The sequence below is a fragment of the Ambystoma mexicanum genome, chromosome 12, assembly GCF_040938575.1.
Source record: "Ambystoma mexicanum isolate Mex_15411 chromosome 12, UKY_AmexF1_1, whole genome shotgun sequence".
Taxonomy (NCBI): Eukaryota; Metazoa; Chordata; class Amphibia; order Caudata; family Ambystomatidae; genus Ambystoma; species Ambystoma mexicanum.
In genome coordinates, this window is record NC_090936.1 from 69,248,046 (window position 1) to 69,264,253 (window position 16,208).

Sequence of the window (16,208 nt, forward strand, 5' to 3'; positions counted from 1 at the left end):
CACCCACCTTTCTTTCCTCATCTTCTTTGCCTTCCTTACCCGGATCCTATAGGTTCCTCGATGTATTTCTGTCATATCAGTGTTATTACTACTGGGACGAGGAAGATCAGGACCAACTCCACTGAGTCATCCCCTGAAACTACTGTGATGAAGAAGATACACAGAGCCCTAACTAACCGTTCAGAAAACCAGAGGGAACGTTCTAGTTATCCAGTCCCAAACAGATTAAAGATGGAAGAGTGACTAATGCTGGTGTCAGTCCCTCCCTGAGGCACAGCGAGAGGAGATTCTTGCCCATGACCGGTAGGGCGGAGACTAGAGCTGCTGACCGGGACAAAACAGGGAGAGTTCCAGAGTCCCTACCTGCTCTGCCAGAGTGCAACATGCTAAGAACAAGCAAGACTGAAGGCCCTGGCGCAGGAGAGCGCAGCACAACGCTAGTGAGCAGGTACACACTGCATGGCTCCACAGGAGAGAGGCGAAGCCGCGGAAACCAGCACGATAACAGAAAACAGCTGAGAGAAGCTGCAGGAGAGAAGGTATGGGGGCTGCACAGAGACCTCTGTGACATTTAAGAAATGTTTGTAAAGGGGTCTGGGAACCCACACTTGAGAAACCAATACGAAGGGGTCGGTGACCCACATTTGAGAAACCAGTACAAATGGTCTAGTGCCCACTTTTAAGAAGCCTGAACAAAGTGGTCTGGGACATACAGATAAGAAGTCGATAAAAGGGGGTCTAGGACCCATATATGAGAAGCAATAGAAGGGGTCTGGGACCCATATTTGAGAACCAGACACTGGCAGGAGAGTACACCAGGTCTGTCCAGTGAAATTAAGAAGCCTGAACAAAGGGGTCTGGGACCCTCCGATAAGAAGTCAATAAAAGGGATTCTGGGACCAGAGTATGAGAGGTAGAAGGGGGTCTTGGTTCCACATTTCAGAAAGGCAGAACCAGGGCTGACTAGTAAACAACCAAGAGGAAGCACAAGACAGGGTCTGGGATACGCACCTGAGAAAGACAGCCCCTGGCAGGAGAGTACTCCAGGGCTGTTTAGTGAACTGCCAAGAGAAGCCTACGAAAGACCTGGGGAAGCAAGCCACTCGTCCAACCATAGTGAGTCGCCAAGATGAGCCTGAGAAATGCCTGGGGAAGGGAGACATTCCCCCAAACCTAAATGACTTATCAAGAAAAGCCTGAGAAAGGACAGAAGAAGGGAGAGATTCACCCTACTTGGCAAACCATACCATCCAGAAGAAGGGGGTCATTCTTGTGGGCCCTGAAGAGATGAATTCATTTTAGTTTTGTTATAAGTGAGGGTTAGAAGTAGCATTTTGACAAAGGACAGTGAACTTTTTAGTTACGGACATTCTGATATTTGCTTTGTTTTATTTGAGGCGGGGAATCCTCTCTCATAGTAGGGGTTAGATAGTATAAAATAAAAGTCTTTGCCCAAGAACATGCCTCGTGTGTGTCAGTCTCCTCCTTCCACATCCTCACATTCCTTATAGAGGAACTGAAATGGCATTTCTTGACATCAAAGATTCAATGTTTCAAATTATGACGCAAGGGGAGGTAGGTTGACATATGTTGTTGGACCTCGCTGTTGCTTTTAACGGCACAGATCACTTGTTAATGTGCCAACGCCTCCAAGAGGTCACTCTGGCTTCATAGAACGCTGTGGTATGGCTCTCTTCCTTCGGAAAAAAAATGAGATGTGTCATAACTGGAGCATTTATATCTGACCCGTTACCTGCAGAATATGGTGTTTCACAGGGCTCTTGCATCTCCCCCATTGTATTCACCATTTAGAACAAGCCAATAACATGATCTCCTAGAACAACTGGCACAGTTTTCCAAAACTACGCTGATATGCAGATTTTTTGTTTGGATGCCAAGTATGACTCCAATTGTAAGACAATTCAACTTACTGTAACGCTCACCTGATTCCCACGGAGGCGCAGGTCTGGCTTCGAGTGCTGATGCTTCTTCTATGGTGAAGCGCAGGACTCTGAAGTTGGACAGGAAGAGCCCCTCTACTCTGGCTTCTCCGGCTCGCAGGAATATTCCCCTGTGCGTGAAAAGGGAGTATTACCTACTGACTGAGTTATGCTCAAGCCTCCCACTCTCTTCCAACCCTCCACGATACCCTTCCACGATTCCCCGTGAAGTCTCACCTTAGGGTCAGGAAGGATGAGCTCTCCATCCTGCTTCTGATGCAGGGGCGCGTTGAAACCCAGTTACTTCACTGGATTGAGGATAGATGGGAGTTCAGGTAAGCTTGACTATTCAGGTAAGGCTCTGTAAAAGTTCTGTTGCAAGTTCAAAAGTCCAAGCTTATAATAATGTTCATTGTCTTTTTCCCCTTAGGGGCCGGGGTTCGGAATGCCAGAGATATGGCGGCGACCCGAAGTGAAACGTGCAGTTCCAGTAAATGACAGGTAAGTTCTGGATGAGCGCTCGGGTAAAGTCTTTGCATTCGCTCATTCAATGTCTTTGTCTTTTTTCCCCATAGGGGCCGGGGTCCGGAAAATGCCTGGAAGCGGCAAGACCCGAAATGAAATGGGAATGACCCAACAGGTAAGACTTAGAAGGAAACTGAGCTTTTCCTATTCCCTTCCTTCTCTCACCTTGTTCTTGTCTTTTTCTCTCTAGGCTCTGGGAAGTGGCTGTGGATCTGGATGATCGCTGCTGAAGATGGTGGCGTCCAGGATAGGGGAGTGAAATGCAGCGCTGCAGTGATCGTAGCGAAATGCTTTTAAAATGATGTCTTCCTTTTCGGGATCGTCGGTGTGATGTCTCTGTGGTGCTGATTTAGCAGGTAAGGTCTTTTGTCTCCCTTTGCAGGTGAGCCAGGATACTGACAGGCGTGGCTGAGGTCCAGATGCAGGAGCTGACACGGTGAGCGTCCAGCTGCGAGGAGCAGAACAACGCGAAGCGTGAGTTGCTGATCGGGTGTGGTTTAAATAGCTTTGGAAGAAGTTCCAAGTGTGTATCCTTCCTCCGATCAGGTATGTATCCTTCCCCGACCACACCCGGGTGGAAAGTAGTCCTACAGGTAAAGTAGTTCCATTCAGGCCTCAAGAGGGCCTGGATGTGGCAGCATGGTCTGCATCAGGTAAGTGCACATCAAAACACTTGAACACATGTCTAGCTTTATGAGCCTGGCGCCTACGGTGCCAGGACAGAGGTCCAAAATGAGCCTGGCGCCTAAGGCGCCAGGACTGCGTCCAAAGGGCCCCAGCTTGGGCCCGCTGGCACTCCCCTGGGGGAAATGATGCCTGCCTCTGGGGTTGCTGGGTCGGACCTGGCTCCTTGGAGGTAGGCATCATGACAGTACCCCCCCTCAAGGCCCCTCCCAAGGTTCTTCCCTCCGGGGGTTTTGGCTTGTTCGGAAATCTCGGGTGAAACCTGTGTACTAATCGAGGTGCGTGGACATGGTTACTAGGATCCCACGATCTCTCCTGAGGTCCATATCCCTTCCAGTCAACAAGATAGAAGAGTTTCGACTTTACCACCTTGGAGTCTAAAATGTCTTTAACTTTGAATTCTAATTCCCCTTCAATTTGAACTGGATCTGGAGGCTTGGACAATCGGGTTCCTGGTTGTACTGGCTTCAAAAGTGATGCATGAAAAACTGGATGAATACGCATGTTGGACGGTAGATCCAGTTTAAAGGCCACTGGGTTGATTATAGCCTTGATGGGATAAGATCCTATGAATCTGGGATTGAAGGTTCGCGGGCCCTTGAGGGATAAATGTTTAGTTGCTAGCCATACCTGGTCTCCTACTTGGTAAGGAGGAGTTTTACTTCGGTGCAAATCAGTGTTTTCTTTATACTTTTTCTTGGCTTGCTGTAAATGAGTTGCAGCTTCTTTGAAGGCTCGGGTTATTGTGGAATGCAGATGATTTACTGCGGGCATTTCCAGGGTCAGAGGTGGATCTAGGTCAGAGGTCCGAGGATGGTGACCATACAAAGTATAAAAGGGGGTTTGTCCGGTTCCAGAATGCACTGAATTGTTGTATGCATATTCTGCGATCCAAAGGATGTCTTTCCAATTTAACTCGGATTGGTGTAACATGCACCAAAGATATTGCTCGAGAGTCTGATTGGTTCTCTCGGTTTGTCCGTCGGTCTAGAGGTGGTGGCTGGTGGATAACCGCACATCTATTTGTGCTAGTTGGCAACACTTCTTCCAAAAATGGGAGATAAATTGACTTCCACGATCCGAGACTAATATGGAAGGGAAACCATGTATGCGAACTATATTCTCCAGGAATTCCTTGGCCAAGGTGGAAGCTGAAGGCAAACCCTTTAAAGGGATAAAGTGGGCCATTTTGGAGAATAGGTCCACAATTACAAGGATTGTGTTGTAACCAGCACAAGGAGGCAGGTCGGTTATAAAGTCCATTGACAGGGTGTGCCATGGTGCCGGTGGAATATCCAAGGGTTGAAGTAGGCCGGCTGGCCTTTTCTTTTGAGCCTTGTTTTGGGCGCAAATTCCGCAAGACAGAACAAAAGACTTTATGTCTTTTCTCCAAGAAGGCCACCAGAAGTGGCGTTTGATTTTTTCCTCCGTTTTAGCGATACCAGGGTGTCCTTCCATTAAAGATTCATGATGATGGGCAATAACAAGTTCTTGCAATTCTTTACTTGGCAGAAACAACCGCTCCTGGAAGTAGGGTAAGTCATCCTTAACGGTGTAATGAGGACCCTTTTGACTCCATTCCAGTAAGGTTGAAGAGTCTAGAAGTTGTTTTACTTGCGTTTGGATGTCCTCAATAGTTTGCAATGAAGTTAAGCCTAAGATTCTTTGCTCAGGTATGATGGGCACAGGTTCTAAGCTCGAATTAGGTTCTTCCATGCCAATCCGGGATAAGGCGTCCGCTTTTCCATTCTTGCAGCCAGGGCGATAGGTAATTACAAAATCAAATTCCGCAAAGAATAGAGCCCATCGGAGTTGTCGTGAAGATTGAGCTTTGGCCGTCTTTAAATACTGTAAGTTTCTGTGGTCCGTAATTACGGTGATGGTGTGTCTTGCCCCGAGAAGGTAGTGACGCCAAGCCTTGAAAGCAGAGTTGATGGCCAGTAACTCTTTATCGGTAATTGCGTAGTTGATTTCAGGAGGAGAAAATGTTCTGGACCAAAAGGCCACTGGGTGTAGTAGGTTAGTTTTTGGGTCTCTTTGTGACAGGACAGCTCCCATGGCCGAACTGGATGCATCGGTTTCCACTATGTACGGGAGATCTGGGTGCGGGTGCTTCAATACAGGTGCAGAGGTGAATTTGGTTTTCAGGTCCTGGAAGGCTTGTTCGGCCTCAAGAGTCCATTCGAAGCGTTTGTTTTTCTTTAGGAGAGCGGTGATGGGTTGGACTGTTCGGGAAAATTCCGGGATGAATCTTCGATAGAAATTGGCAAAGCCGAGCATACTCTGAACTCCCTTCACCGAGCTAGGAGATGGCCATTTGAGGATGGCGTCCACCTTTCGCGAGTCCATTCGGACTCCTTGAGGTGTCAGGATGAATCCGAGAAACTCAACTTCTGTGGTATGAAAAACGCATTTTTCGAGTTTTGCAAATAGTCTGTGCTGGCGCAATTTCTCAAGAACTGCCCTAACATGTTTTCTGTGATCAGATTCTGAAGAAGAGTACACCAGGATGTCGTCAATGTAAACAATGACGCAGACATCGATAAGTTCCCGAAGAACATCATTCATAAAGTACTGAAAGGCGGCAGGTGCATTGCACAAAACGAAGGGCATCACCTGATATTCGAAGAGCCCAAATTTGGTGCGGAATGCAGTCTTCCATTCGTCGCCTTCTTTTATGCGCACCAGGTGATAAGCTCCTTGGAGATCTAACTTGGTGTACACACAAGCGTCTTTCACCTGGTCGATAAGCTCAGGGATCAAGGGCAGAGGATAACGATTCTTAATCGTTATTTGATTTAGGGCGCGATAGTCTATACACGTTCTAAGGTCGCCTTCTTTTTTCGGCACGAAGAACAGAGCTGAAGAGACAGGTGACTTGGACGGGCAAATAAAACCATTGGCTAGGTACTGATCTAAATACTGACGCAAATGCAGGTTCTCAGGTTCCGTAAGAGCATAAATCCTACTACAAGGTAGTTGAGCATTGGGTACCAGATCGATTTGGCAATCATAAGACCGATGGGAGGTAACGTGTTAGCCTGTTCTTTCTGAAAAACGTCTTGGAATTCTTGGTATTCTGACGGTAGCTGTACAGGGGTGGAAGTTGCTGAGGCTAGACCCATAGCTGGATTTCTTGGATAACAAGTTGGCTCACAATCAGGAAAACGTATCTTCTTTGCTCGCCAGTCAATTCTGGGATTATGTGTTTCTAACCAAGGAATTCCAAGAATTACTTGAAATTGTGGGGCCTTGATCACATCAAACACGATTGCTTCCCGATGTCCATCCTGACCCACCAGTGTCACTTCAACAGTGGAATGCGTTACAGGCCCTGAGGCTATTTCGGTTCCATCTACTGTAGTAATGACATCTTGGGTTACTTTCGGGCGGAGAGGAAGCTTAATCCTGGAAGCCAATTCACGGTCTATGTAATTTCCAATAGCTCCACTGTCGATGTATGCTTTTATAGCATGCAACTGCTGAGGCTGATTTGGGTCCACGAGCACCATTGGCATGACAAAATGCGAGGTCAAAGAGTTAGTTTTCAAGCTCGGCAAGCGGACCCCTACGCTTGTCGGGCTAGGTCGTTTCCCGAATCAGGTGTCAATAATTTGTTATCAGTAGCTCCAACCACCTTCTTAAGTTGTTTAACTGGACAATTTTGAAGAAAGTGACCGGAAGTCCCGCAATACAGACAAAGTTGCATTTGCCGCCTTCTCTCTCGTTCTTTCTGCGTTAATGGTCCTTTAACACCACCGATTTGCATAGGTTCAGATAGGTCGGTACTCTTGGAGTTAGCGTGGGTTTTGATCGGTACTCGGTTTTCATACTTGAACCGATCTGCTTTTCTATTTTGAAGTCTGTGATCAAGTTGAACCACCAAGTCTATGTAGTCTGCGCAGACCTGGGGTGGGTTTACTATCTGAGCTAGAACATCCTTAAGCTCTCCGCGCAGGCCTCGATGAAACAATGTGATCCTTTTGTTTTCTGGCCATCCAGTTTCCACAACCAGTCTGTTAAAGGTGGCAATGTAGGACAGAAGATCCTGATTACCTTGTCGTAAAGATAGCAGTTCGTTATCAAGGGCCTGCCCCTGAGAGTGTCGAGCGAACAATCTTTCCATGCTGGCCTGGAAGCCCTGAAAATTCTGGAGAATGGGATCATCCTGATTTACCAATGGAATAGACCAATCGGCAGCACTGCCACTGAGGTAAGATAGTATAAAGGCTACCTTGGTCTGGTCGTTAGGGAAGGCTCCGGGTCTGCATAGAAAGTGTAAACGACATTGGTTCATAAAGACGGCATATTTCTTGGGATCCCCCGCAAAACGTTCAGGCGGGGCCAAAGGCATGTGTCCAGGTAGATTAATTTGTACCGGGTTATTCAAACCCATTGATGTGGAAATGCCTCCGGAATTAGGTAAAGGAGTGTGCCCTGCCTGGGCCTGTAATAACCTTTTGGCTAGGTCATCTGTTCTTTCCTTGGATAAGATCAGTTCTCTTTTGAGAGCGTTAGTCTCCTGGCGGGCTGAGTGCACCTCTGCCCGTTACTCCCCCAAAAGCTGGGCCAGCTGGTCAGTCTCGGAAGTCTCCAAAGCGCCCGGGTGGGAAATTGTGGGTAGGCTTCGCGTTCTGTAACGCTCACCTGATTCCCACGGAGGCGCAGGTCTGGCTTCGAGTGCTGATGCTTCTTCTATGGTGAAGCGCAGGACTCTGAAGTTGGACAGGAAGGGCCCCTCTACTCTGGCTTCTCCGGCTCGCAGGAATATTCCCCTGTGCGTGAAAAGGGAATATTACCTACTGACTGAGTTATGCTCAAGCCTCCCACTCTCTTCCAACCCTCCACGATACCCTTCCACGATTCCCCGTGAAGTCTCACCTTAGGGTCAGGAAGGATGAGCTCTCCATCCTGCTTCTGATGCAGGGGCGCGTTGAAACCCAGTTACTTCACTGGATTGAGGATAGATGGGAGTTCAGGTAAGCTTGACTATTCAGGTAAGGCTCTGTAAAAGTTCTGTTGCAAGTTCAAAAGTCCAAGCTTATAATAATGTTCATTGTCTTTTTCCCCTTAGGGGCCGGGGTTCGGAATGCCGGAGATATGGCGCCGACCCGAAGTGAAACGTGCAGTTCTAGTAAATGACAGGTAAGTTCTGGATGAGCGCTCGGGTAAAGTCTTTGCATTCGCTCATTCAATGTCTTTGTCTTTTTTCCCCATAGGGGCCGTGGTCCGGAAAATGCCTGGAAGAGGCAAGACCCGAAATGAAATGGGAATGACCCAACAGGTAAGACTTAGAAGGAAACTGAGCTTTTCCTATTCCCTTCCTTCTCTCACCTTGTTCTTGTCTTTTTCACTCTAGGCTCTGGGAAGTGGCTGTGGATCCGGATGATCGCTGTTGAAGATGGTGGCGTCCAGGATAGGCGAGTGAAATGCAGCGCTGCAGCTATCGTAGCAAAATGCTTTTAAAATGATGTCTTCCTTTTCAGGATCGTCGGTGTGATGTCTCCGTGGTGCTGATTTAGCAGGTAAGGTCTTTTGTCTCCCGTTGCAGGTGACCCAGGATACTGACAGGCGTGGCTGAGGTCCAGATGCAGGAGCTGACACGGTGAGCGTCCAGCTGCGAGGAGCAGAACAACGCGAAGCGTGAGTTGCTGATCGGGTGTGGTTTAAATAGCTTTGGAAGAAGTTCCAAGTGTGTATCCTTCCTCCGATCAGGTATGTATCCTTCCCCGACCACACCCGGGTGGAAAGTAGTCCTACAGGTAAAGTAGTTCCATTCAGGCCTCAAGAGGGCCTGGATGTGGCAGCATGGTCTGCATCAGGTAAGTGCACATCAAAACACTTGAACACATGTCTAGCTTTATGAGCCTGGCGCCTACGGCGCCAGGACAGAGGTCCAACATGAGCCTGGCGCCTAAGGCGCCAGGACTGCGTCCAAAGGGCCCCAGCTTGGGCCCGCTGGCACTCCCGTGGGGGAAATGATGCCTGCCTCTGGGGTTGCTGGGTCGGACCTGGCTCCTTGGAGGTAGGCATCATGACACTTACTTTTAACATTGTTGAGAAATATAAGGCACACAATTGGCAGGGTCTCAGAGTAAAACAGAAATCTTACCAGTGAGCCCGCCGTCCCGATTCTGCACCTTTGTCTCTGTATATTCCAAACTTTCCCTGTCTGTTTATCCTATAAAATTCCAAGACAAGGTGAAAAGCCTTGGTATGATTTTTGATTCAGGACACTCAATGACACCCCAAGTTAATTCAGTCCTAAAAAACACCCATTACTACCTGATGCTACTTTGACAGATTCACCCTTTCTGGTCTGAATCTCACTGCGCCACCGTTGCACAAGCGGTTGTTGGCTCCAGATTGGACTACTGTAGTTCCCTCTATGTGGGAATTTACGAATCCTCTGTCCATCGTCTATAGGTCCTCCAAAATACAGCAGCCAGGATAGTTACCCACACCCCAAGACATATGCAGATTTCCCCTATCTTTCGTAGGCTAGACGGCGTTCCCATATAGAGCTGCATCTTCTTTAAATGACGGACTTTAGCGCATAAAGCACCACTTCAAGTGGAACAGGTCCGACAACCCCCAACGAGCTTCCTCTAGTAACTCTGCCCATTCAGCATTTGAAATGTTCCAGAGCTCTTGGCAGGCCGCCAGACTCTGGAATTCCCTTCCTGAGGTGCTTCAGTCCTGTGGCAACATGGTGGTTTTCTGTCGTAACTTGAAGGTATTTGTACCATCTGTTTTCTTTCCTCCTGGCCCGGGGGTGCACAATAATAGAATTACCCCAGGCCAATGGTGGATCACCTTGGAACCACTCCACCACCCCAGACAAGCTGTTCTGGTGAGGCGCTGACCAACCTGCAATTAAATGTGTTAGTACAGGAGATGGGTCACACCCTTAGTTCCTTGACCACTAAGATACACCAACACCGGAGTGAATTTTATAGGGATACCAACGGGGGGCCCTCTTTATATAATAAAATAGCACATTCCTTTTTCCTTTCTTCTTCTTTTCTTTCAGCATTCCAACCAGCTCCACGCTGGGCTGGATGGTTTAGTCCATAATACAATTACACTCACAGGACACAAGAAATGAACACTTTACACATTTAATAAAACCTTTATTAAATTGGTGTGTGTCTTTCTTTCTAGGTATTCCCTGAGGCAGCAAGCATGTAGAGCACTAGCTGGGCCCTGTGGGGTCACAGACTACATTACTTCCCCCCCCTCCTCTTCAGGAAATTCCTGTCCCTGGAAATGCTACACACAGTGACGCTAGGTGGCGTCAGTATGAAGATATCCTTGGGCCATCAATGGTCTAGCCCAGTGCCTCCAATGTAGCCCTGCTTTTTTCCCCTTGCCGGTTGGGCGCATAATAATACTATTACCCCACGTCAGTGACGGACCATTTTAGAACCACCCCACCGTTCCAGACCAGCTATTCCAGGGAGCCACTGAGCAACCTGCAATTAAATGTATTAGTACAGGAGATGGACCACACCTGAGTTCCTTGATCTCGAAGAGACAGACACCAGAGTGAATCTTATAGGGATCCCAACGGAGACCCCTGTTTAATTAATAAAATAATGAATTCCTTTTCCCTTTACCCCAGGAGTCTCCTGCCATGAAATCCAAATGACTGGGTATCCGCTACATCAGCTCACCCTGGCTTGGAGAGAACTCAGGGACCCTTAGGGTAAGTCTGCCATAACAGACCCCCTACCTAACCTCAGGTACCATCACATAGATTGTGAGGCCAAAGGATGGCCTCTGTGGGTGATCCCATGCTGCTAGGCAGCCTCCGGCAGGCCGCCCACCTGTCCCGCTACCTCACGCCAGAGTACCTCCCCTCTGGCCACTATTTAAAATAATGGCCATCTTTACATCCTACCCCTACTTAACTTGTCAACCTACTTAACATACCCCATAATACTTATCACAACCCTATACTTTTCGCTACTTGACATTTACTCTACATAACGATGCTTAAAAAATATATACATAAAAATATACATGCATATATACACTGACTTACAACACATATACAACATAAAACACTGTCACAATGGGGTGACTGCTGCAGTCAGTCACCGCTTCACAATACCTTGAGTCTGTCCATGGGTGCTGGCACTGCGCAGGCTGATGCAGGGCTAACAGCAGGCTGTTTCTGCTCGTCCTAGTGGTTTAGGTCTATTCCCCACCAGTGATGTCTGGGGCCTGGCGCCCCTTTTCTTTCTTATGGGTGGCCCCATTCACTACATGGGGCCAACCACGCTCACCTAGCAACCCATGGTCTGTTTCGAGCCCTGGGCAGCCCCCCGTGTGAGTGGGGGTCTGCTCACGCTCCATCGCCATGTCCCGTGACTTTACTTTAACATCAGAGTGTGCCCTGTTGACTCGGCGGCCCACCTGAACGCACCGCTGCACTTATATTATTCTGGGTGGGCCCTCTTGGCTGGGGGCCCACCCAAAATCACTGCCATGCCCGTGGTGCCATTTTGTCATGAACTGTGTCCCCGCTGTGAAAGAGATGCCGCCTCGCTGAGCGCTGTGTTCCCCGCAGCTATCTTGGGGTTGGCAACATCCCCATGGCAAAAGGGGACACAGCCATGCTCACTGCCACGCTCAAAGGCCTTAATTGATGCTTCAGGCCCAAACCCCTCTGCAATGCGTCGAGAGACGCAGGGGGCAGGCCGGCCGCTTGCCTACACCCGAACTGCTCCGCCAGGGGCTTTCTATACCCGGGCCGCTCAACAGAGCAGCCCAGGCTTCTTCCCTCCTCTTCCACCAGGTTGGCCGTTGAGGCCAACCCAGGACTTAGATTTTCACTGCTCCACCCTACTGGGTGGAGCAGGCTTTCCGCTCCCTCGCCAGTCACCGCCCGGGGGACTTAATTGAAGGACCTGCCTCGCTGGCCATGACATGCAAGCCGGGCTGGGCTCTTCTTAGTTGGCCCAGGCAGGAGCTGCCACGCTGCCTGGGCCATGGATTTCACTGGGCCCGCCCGGCCTGACCCCAGGTGGGCCAACAGGATTCACGGTCATGGGGTGGCCGAGTTGCCCCAGATATAAGCAGCTCGGGTCACCCTTGGATTAGTCCCTGGGGTGGGGGGATCGCCACATGCAACTTAGCGCCCATAACTTGATTTAGGCCTGGGGGGGCCCTACTTAAGTCTCTCTCTTTCTTGGCTTTCTCTTTTCTTCTTGTGAAACACCAGAGGGTGTTCCACAACGTAGTCCCCGGGGATCCCATACTCAGGTGGCCAAGGGAAAGGCCATCGCTTTCAGATCCCAACCCTGGGGATGGACAAGAGAGGGAGGATCACCTGGGTAGGGGATTCTCGTGGAGTGGAGGAGAAACACCCAATTGAGAGACATGAAATCCTCCTTTTTTGCAACCCCTCTAACCCCTTATCCTAGTTTATTTTATGGGAAACTACAACTCCCATAATTCCTCCCCACTTTCTCTTGTCAAAATTACTGCACCAAGGGAGATGAGGAATGAGGTTAGAAGGATTACCTCCCCTGACTTGCATTGGTCCTGTCCCTGTAATGAGGCCAGGCAGAGTCAGGCACGTAGCTCTAATAATGTTTGCCTGACACTTATTAAGACTCCCTGTGAAAATAAAAGGTGGTGTGCACAGACACACTTCGAGCGAGGCTGGGTACAAGAAGGAACAGTTCTTCCGAGGCTAAGGAGAACCAGGCTATGGGAGTTGGAAGGCCAATGGGCTGATCATCAATTGAGAGGATCGAGAGAATGCCAGGCAAGATTTCCAAGCTTTCAAGAAGCCGCGAGTGTTCGAAAAGCAGAGCTGAGCGAGCAGAGGAAAGAATCCTTTCAGGTGCCTGCAACCCTCCTGGGTGAATGGCAGAGTTGGGGAGGAGCAGTGAAGGCGTTGGTAACGGCCTTGGGCTGTGAGGAAAAGATGAAAGACATTCATTTAACACAACCGGTGAGTTATCGACGGCAACAAAAGCCTGGTTGATGTTAAAAGCGAAGTGAATGTGATTTGAAAGTTGAAGCTTGCGTGTGTGCCGATAAAACGTGAATGAAGAAAGCAATTGTCAAAAGGAAAAGGATACAACATAGCAGAGTGGGCCTGCTAGAGGAAGTTGCACATTTAAAAGTCTCTGTGAAATGTTATGAACTTTTAAAAGATATTACAAGCAGAAATCAAAGGAAAAAAAAGTTGAATAAGAGGAAAATTCACTATGTGACTTGTGAAATATGCCAAGAGGGCTAAGGTGCGTGAATTGTGAAACCACATATGCCAAGAGGGCAAAAGTAAAAGACAAGATCTTTTGAAAAGGTCAAGAAGACAAGCCACATAAAATAAGAACAACAAGTACCAAGAAGCATTGGTTCTGCAAGAGACGATTGTGAATTGAAGGAATATGGAAAGAGAGGTCAAAGTGGTCATGCAGAGGTCCATGTAAATTCCTCAAGGTAAACCGTGGGGAAGGGAACCCCCACGTAGAAAGAGACCGGCTCGAGCCCGGCAGAGGGAATCCTGTGCAGAACTGTAGGAAATTGAGAGCACATGAACCGAGTATTGATGGCAAGGCGGTGAAGCCTATGGAAGCGATTGAACTACCAGTAATTGAAAGCCTAAGATTGAACTGTTGAACTGTACCATTAAGCCAAAGTGTGCAAGACTGATAGAACTGTGCCATCCACCTATCCTTTGTTTATTGAGAGACTCTCTAGTCCCCGCGGGTTTGAAACTGGGGAAGGGAGTTGGTACTGAGGCCATTCTGTTATTTCTTTTTGAACACTTTTTTCCTTTTTGTATTCCGTCAACACATTTGTTATTCTAAGAAGGAGGGCAAGCTTAGGTTTTCTTAGTATAGGCCTTTCTATTTTGACCAGACTGGCTTGGACATATTTGTTATTGCTCAATGGTCGAGATTACTCCCATTTTAGAGTAAGGGCCAGTTAGAAATTCTACCATATCCCAAGCAAATTCGTAAATAAAGAATTTGAAACTTGTATCCATTGTGTCTGTGTCTACTGCTCAATACCATTCCTTACTCACATTCTCAGCTGTGCCTTTTCAATGGTCCCTTTTTTTAGATGAACAAGTTACTTACCTTATCTGGTAATGTTCTTTCGATGGGATGTTCCTCCGACATATTCCACATCTATGACAGGTAATGACCACAGCTATGCTGCTTCGGAAAATTCTTCGGCGTAGGCGTCCTGCGTCGATGATGTTGATACGCTGTCCCTCGAGGGCCTCCGTTGAGGGTCGACGTCACCGGATGTCATATATAGGCCCACAGCGCCCACAGACTCAGTTGTAGTTTTTTCCCCAGAACGTGTGGCACCAATCTCCTGCCAGTATGACTGCAGAAAGCCTTGTGGAAACGTAAGCTGCAATCGCATAAGAAATTCTGTAGAGGGGCAGGCTGGGAGGGTTCGATGTGGAATATGCCAGAGAAACATCCCATCGAAAGAACGTTACCAGATAAGGTAAGTAACTTGTTCTTTGAGGGGATTGTGTCCTCTGACGTATTCCACATCTATGACAGACTCCCAAAGCAGTACCAAGGTCTGGAGGTGGGAAAAGAATTTACAAATGCATCAATTTAGAATGCCGAATCAAATTGCTGAATAGAGGACTGCCTTACCAAAGGCCAAATCCTGCCCATGGATGGAGTCCAAGGAATAGTGTCTCACAAAAGTATGGCCAGAGGCCCATGTGGCTACTTCGCAAATATTGCGAATCGGAACGCCCCTGTGTAGAGCAGTGGAGGCCACCATTCCCCTAGTAGAGTGAGCCCGTAAGCCTACTGGAGGGTCCTTTCCCCAGCAAACGGTAACACTCAGAGATCGTCAAAATGATCCATCTGGACAAGGTCTGCTTGGAAACAGCCTGACCTAAACGCCTTCCAGCATAACCAACAAAGAGCTGATCATCCACTCTGACCGGGGACATCTGTGAGAGATAGAAACTCAAAGCTCTCCTAGGATCCAACCTATGGAGCCTCTCCTCTTCCTTACCAGGATGTGGAGGAGGATAAAACGCCAGAAGAATGAACTTCTGCTCAAATGGAATTCCGACACAACCTTCGGAAGAAAAGAAGGCCGCACCCTAAGGACAACCCTGTCCTTATGGAATACAGTGAAGGGAGTTTTGGCGGAAAGTGCCTGCAACTCACTCACTCTGCGTGCGGAAGTAACCGCAACTAAAAATACAGTTTTAAAGGATAACAGTCGCAATGGACAAGAATGTAAGGGCTCAAACGGAGCTCCCATCAGGATCTTTAAAACCAAATTCAAATCCCATCCCGGCACCTGGAAAGGCGACAGTGGAAACACATTAGTGATCCCTTTTAGAAACTGTGAAATCAAAGGAATCTTAAAATAAGAACATTCCTCAGACGAGCGCTTAAACATGGACAGCGCTGCCAAGTAACCCTTAATGGTGCCCACTTGCAGGACCTTGTGGGCTAAGGAAAGCAAAAAAGACAAAACCAAATGAATGGAACATTGGAAAGTATCCACATTCTGTACCCTGCACCAGTCACAGAACTTTCTCCAATGGCAACGATACAGGGATTTCTTTGCGGGCCTTCTGGCCGAAAGCAACACCTCCATCACGTCTTCGGGGAGGTGCCAATCCTTATACCTCAACCTTTCAGATACCATGCATGAAGGCTGAGAGAATTGACCTCTGGATGGAGAACCCAACCCCCCTCCTGTGAGAGCAGATCGTCTCGGTAGGCAAGACGGCGTGGAGGGCAGATGGACATGTCTAGAAGGTCCGGGTACCACGTTGTCCTGGCCCATGCCGGAGCAACGAGGATCATGCAGGAACCGAACCTCTGTAACCTCTGCAACTCTTGCGGAATGACGGGGACTGGCGGAAAAGCATACAGCAGTGGGAAGGACCAAGCCACTACGAACGCGTCCACTAAGGCTCCTCTTGGAGGAAATTCCCGCAAGAAGAATCTTTCGCACTTCCGGTTGACACTAGTAGCGAACAGATCTACTTGTGGGGTTCCCGAAAGGGCGAAGATCTCCAACAGAACTTCCTGAGCC

The 16,208-nt window shown here is 48.4% G+C and overlaps 1 protein-coding gene across 3 annotated transcripts in view; it reads right to left on the minus strand.

Annotated features, from left to right (window-relative positions):
* TMEM117 (transmembrane protein 117) overlaps positions 1-16,208 on the minus strand; it is a 1,134,871-nt gene that overhangs the window by 637,311 nt on the left and 481,352 nt on the right. The gene's annotated exons all lie outside the window — the stretch shown is intronic.